Source organism: Mytilus galloprovincialis, chromosome 7 (genome assembly GCF_965363235.1).
Source record: "Mytilus galloprovincialis chromosome 7, xbMytGall1.hap1.1, whole genome shotgun sequence".
Taxonomy (NCBI): Eukaryota; Metazoa; Mollusca; class Bivalvia; order Mytilida; family Mytilidae; genus Mytilus; species Mytilus galloprovincialis.
Genome location: NC_134844.1, coordinates 35,990,651 through 35,996,650, shown reverse-complemented (window position 1 = coordinate 35,996,650; position 6,000 = coordinate 35,990,651).

The window sequence follows — 6,000 nt, the reverse complement described above, 5'->3', positions numbered from 1 at the left end:
ATTGCCATTCCACTTAGGCCACAAGTTTTCTTCGTTAATCCACGTTGGTCCTTTAAACCAGAGGTCGCTGTCGGCAAATTTATCAAAGTCTACTCCACGCGATAAAAGGTCAGCTGGATTTGAGTTCGTTGGGCAATATTTCCATTGGTATTTCTCTGTAAGTTTCTTGATCTCGTGTACTCTGTTTCTTGTGAAGACGTTAAGCGGTTTTGTTGTGTTCATCCACTGCAAGACAATTTGACTGTCAGTCCATAAAAATGCGGTAGAAAAATGTATATGTTTTCCTATATAATCCAATAACCTTGCGCCAATTACTGCTCCCATTAATTCTAGCTTTGGTATTGTTATCTGTTTCAACGGAGCAACTCTGCTTTTTGCCATAACAAGCGAACTTTGTTTTTCTGTCACAATATATGCGCATGCTCCGTAAGCTTTAGCACTTGCATCAGTAAATATATGTAGGGTTGAGTTCGAAATATCTTCCTCTCCTTGAAGGTACATGCGGGGTATTTCCGTTTCTAGCGCCTTTTCTGTATTTTGAGCGATTTCTGTCCATTGTTTTGTAAATTCTGACGATAACGACTGGTCCCAATCTAGTCCATTCTTCCATAACTCCTGTAAAAACATTTTATTTCTCACTGTGATTGGGCTTAAAATTCCCAACGGGTCGTATATTCTAGATGTCTGTTTTAGTACATCTCGTTTTGTAACAGCTTTGTTTTTATTACCAAGTGCATCCTTTTTAGCAAATGTAATTGTGTCTTTCTCAGCATTCCATTTTAAACCAAGTACCTTGATAATTTTGTCATTGTCCACAACACTGTCTTTTCTTGCAAATTCCTGCAATATCTCACTATTTGAAGCCCATGATCTAAGATTAAATCCTGCGTTGGCAAATAATGGTCGAGTCTGGTTGTAGTAATTTATTAAATCGTTTTCTTCTGAAAAACTTGAAATAATGTTGTCGACGTACAGGTCATTTGTTAACCTCTCTGTCCAGGTGCACACGTTGTCTTTCAAATGTTTCAGCAAAACAGCATTCAAAATAAAAGGAGAGCATGTTGCACCGAAAAGAACGGATTTAAAACGGTAAGTTACTAACTGTCCTGTTGGGTCTGTTGGGTTGCTGTACCAATAAAATCTTGTAACGTCTCTGTCCTTTTCTTCTAGTCCCACATTAAGAAACGCTTTCTCAATGTCTGTTGTTACTGCATATTTATGTAGACGAAACCTGAGAAGTATTGCAGCTATGTCGTTCAGATTTGGTGGAATGTTTAGTAAACAATCATTCAGTGAAGGGATATCAGGTGTTTCACGGCAACTGCAGTCGTACACTATTCTTATTGGGGTAGTTGCAGAATCCTTTTTCACCGGGTGGTGTGGAATATAATGTACTTTTCTGTCTTGTGGAATTTTGTCGTCAACTTTTTCTATAAAGCCTCTTCTCTGCTGTTCTGCGATGATTTCTCCATATTTTGTTAACATGTTTGGATCTTTTCTTAATCTATTAACAACGTTTACTGTCCGTCGATATGCAATATGTCTATTCAATGGTAGTGTTGGGTGGTCCTCTTTCCATGGAAGTTTTGCAAAATAGCGGTTGTCATAGTAACGGATCGAAGTTTTTTCATACACGTCCTGAAATTCCTGATTAAACTTAAAATCGGCGTCCATATTCTCGGTCCCAGTTGTTTCTATCTTCCAGAACTTTTCTAGATCAAACTCTTCTCGTTTGGTTGAAACAATTACATTCATCATTGATGCGTTTGTGTTCACTGAGTGGGTTCCTTTCAGAGGTCCTGAGAGTAGATATCCTAGTTTGGACCTTACTGCTGTAGGTCCCACGCCTCTGATGTTCTCATCCTCAACTATGTTCCAATATTGGTCAGCTCCAATAAGTAATCCTATTTCAAATGATGCATCTTTATTTACGGCGTGAGCTAATCTTAAATGTTGTAAATACGGCATAGTTTTGGCAGTATGAATGTAAGTCGTCAATGGTGCGGCTATTTTTGGTACAATTAAAACATCTACTGAAATATGGTCGCCATAAATAGTCTGTAACTTAACTGTTGCAGTATCTAGTTGTTGAACTCTGCTGTTCTTGTCAGTGTCTCCAAATCCCGATAATGCTATTGCCTCTCTTCCTGTTGGTCTTATATCTAATGTATCTGCTACTTGCCTAGTTATAAACGACCTTTGGGCGCCTTCGTCGAAAAGTATATTGGTGTCAATTGTTTGTCTTCTGTAGTTTAGTGGTGCAATTGCGGTCTTCAACAAAACATTTGGGCGATCACGGCCTAGAGATGAATATAAAACTGTTGTCTCAGATTCCTCCGCGTTGTGTGTTTGTACTGTACATGTACTACTTGTACTTGCAGTTTCTTTGTCGTGGTCTTTGTTGCATAGGCTTGTGTGGTGACGTCTTTTACATTTTTTGCAGTTTGATTTTGATTTACAATCTGCTACACTGTGTCGCCCTAAACAATTAAAGCACAGTCTTTCCTTTTTTACAATTGTCATGCGGTCGTTTGGATCAGTATATTTAGTACATTCTGATGAATAGTGGGGCTCCTTGCAGTATGCACAGCTTATGGTATGAGATTTCTGTGTTGAATTGGTTGAATTATTTTTTGGCCAGATTTTACGTGATTTTGTATTTGTGTAGAACGTAGCTGTAGCGCTCGGACTCTCACCTGTTTCTGTACTGTTACCAGACTCTAAAATGGCCAGCTCCTTAAAGATAGATCTCCTAAGATCACCGAGAAACCAATCTGTTGAACCGTGTTCACGAGTCAGGTTTTTGCGTATTTAACTGGGCATTTTGTTGAGTATGACTGGTACTAATAACGAGCCGTATGAGTCTTGAGCCTGTCCGAGAGATTCAAGGCCACGTATGTATGTTTCTGTCCTGTCGTAGTAGCTTCTAAGGTGCGTAAGCGTATTCTTTGGTGCGGGTATGTCTAGTAATGCTTGCATGTACGACTGAATTATCTTATGCTTTTGTCCGAATCTTTCATGTATGAGTTCAATAGCTTTGTTGTAGTTTGTGTGCGTAAGAGCAAATCCGGCAATGGTGTATGACGCTTCTCCTTCTAGTAAAGATTTTAGGTAGTTGAACTTTTGAACGTCGGTTAGAGTGTTGTTGTTGTGAATTGCGGAATCAAAAGAATCCCAAAAGGATTGCCATTCAAGTACGTTTCCGTCAAATGTAGGTAAATTCAATTTCGGTAGTTTATGAAAGTTGCTGCTATTGACGCTTGAATTTAAACGTAAAGACGTGAAATTTAGGCCAGTATTTTGTGAGTCATCTCTTATGTTATATACGGGGCCAACATTGTGAATGGGTTGCAGTGTCTCATTGTGCGGCGAAAAACTTCTAGCGGCTGCATTTAAATTTGATGTTTGAGCTTGAATAAATTTACGAATTTTGCGTATTTTCGTCTCTAAATTAAATTTATACTCATCTGTGTCAAGTATCTCTTGTTCTATATCCTCCTCTTGTACACTATCTAAAATGTTCTTATCCAAATCCTTCAGAATATCTTGCTTTTCCTTTAATGTATCCAAAATTGTTTCCAACTCGTCCTCTTCCGGTTTATCTTCTGTTTCACTTCTCTCCTCAAATCTTCTTAAAATCCTAGAAACTGCGCTTCTGTGTCCCGCTCGAATAGATTTAAGCTTTGTAGTCATCTTATTCCTGGTCACGGCACCAATATCGTAAAGTGGTTTTACTAAAACTGCATGTAATATAACAAAGACGTCTAAACTGTATGAATTTGTATTGATGACTAAAGATACAATATTAACGTCATAAGAACACGACGTCCGATCTACAATGATGGCGCGTTACGTTAACGTTCTTCTGTGCGTAATTTCTAACACCTCTACTGACAAACTCGTAGGGTCTAGGGTATAAGTGCTATGGGCCATTTTAAAGGCAATAAGTACCTCTTCCTCTGGTATCATTGCCCACGTGGAGAATCTCTTCGTTTGGCCAGCCGGCAATAGTTCATGTTCGAATTTGTGATATACCAGGGTACCCCCCTTATCCTTTTCTGACTAACTCGTACGGGTCTAGGGCATAAGTGCTATGGGCCATTTAACAGGCAATTAAATGGACTGGTAATGTTGAGATTAAAGACTCTTATTGATCTCCGTAATTTTGAAGAATGATGTCATTGAAATAGTAATTGACAGTTTCTATTTTTCTGTTTATTATATTCCTTCAATAAACTATGTTCTTGTTTTTCTGATCTTTTTAATTGTGTGATACTATCGTATGTATTGTATATTTTAGTTTTAGAATTGGACTATATTTGTAGACAACGAACAGATTATGGAATGCCCATATGACAATTAATTCCATTTAATTACCCTATATTTAATCATCTTGTTTTAATTACTATAGTTTACATTGATTCAATAATAACAACATTTTAATGTTCATAATTGTTTTGTGTTGTGTGAGGCAATGCAATTAAACTTTTTATTTACTTTCATTTTAAATGACACGGACCTTGCAGAAGACACCTATTGGCTTACTATTTCCTAATTACTTTATATTGCTATAAATAGCATAACCATAATGGATATTAACAGCAAAAGTTATTTTATTGTCACAATCTAATAACTACCCAAAACATTTCATCGAACGCGGTTTTCATCTCATGAATATTATTGACGGCTAGCCTCATGCATATTAACGCCGGCTAGATCCACACTAGTGGTCAAATCAATTGTATAAGTTAAACAATAACACCTGCTTTAGACAGATATTCAATATATAATATTTGGTTATTTCATCATTACATGGAGACAAGAAGGCAGAATATTCAACTGTAAGTATAAGCAATATTTCATAATTCTATAAAATATAGTAAAGTATATGCATATATTTATATATAATTTAAATTCAACACTTCAACTGTACACGTACATGTACAAATGTAAGATTGGATTTGGTTGTGTGTCATAGAACAAACCAATATCACCAAAAGTAATTTAAATAAGATGACACTATGGTAGAAGAAACGATAAAGATGAACATAGACGAGTAGCAGCTCCTGCGTTCAAAACGAATGTAGGTAAATTAGGGTAAAATAATGTTAATCAAGTCTTTGCAAATTCGAATAAATCTTTCATTGGTTAATATTGTACGCTTACGACTTAGACAATCACATAGTTTATCAAGAATAAAAAAATAGCGTATATCGTAAACAGAGCTTATTCATAGCATTAAGCAGAACATCTAAAGTATAGTTGAAGTCCATGTACAAGTAAAATAATTATGATATATGACAATATATAGCAAAACAATTGAAATACTCATTTTGTTTATTTTGTAGGAATTTGTTTCATGCTAGTCGCCAACTCGACACCAACAGTCATGATTTCAGAAATTTCTAATAATACCACAGTGTACAACGACGCATGTCCTTATTCATTGGAAGTATTAAATGACCTAAGAACAGCTAAACGCACACCTGCTATTATATACCTGTCAATTTCAATGGTTTTTGGAATACTAGGGAATTTACTAGTAATTTTTGTTTACTTTGGGACATTACGAACGAAAAAAAAGCCTCATTGGACTTTTGTAAGGGCTATGGCTATAACTGATTGTTTGGTATGCGTAATCGTCATTCCTTTTGAAATCTATCAACAAATTAACCAACTTACATTCTATTCAAACACTATCTGTAAATTATTCAGAGCTATCAGCGTTTATTCTACTGTTGTATCCAGTCTGTTTATAATGTCTATGTCAGCTCATCGCGTTCGCTTAGTCTGTCACCCTTTGAAACAACAACTCACACCCCGACAAACATCTTTCTGTATTTGTATAGTAGCTGTCATAAGCATCCTATTTGCATGGCCGGAAGCAGTTTTAAGCGGACTTAGTGGTGAAAATCTTGGTTGTAATTTAACAGGATACGACTGCAGCTTTTCAGACCGATATACGGACACCGTGTTTCCAACAGCTTACAGTGCTGTTCT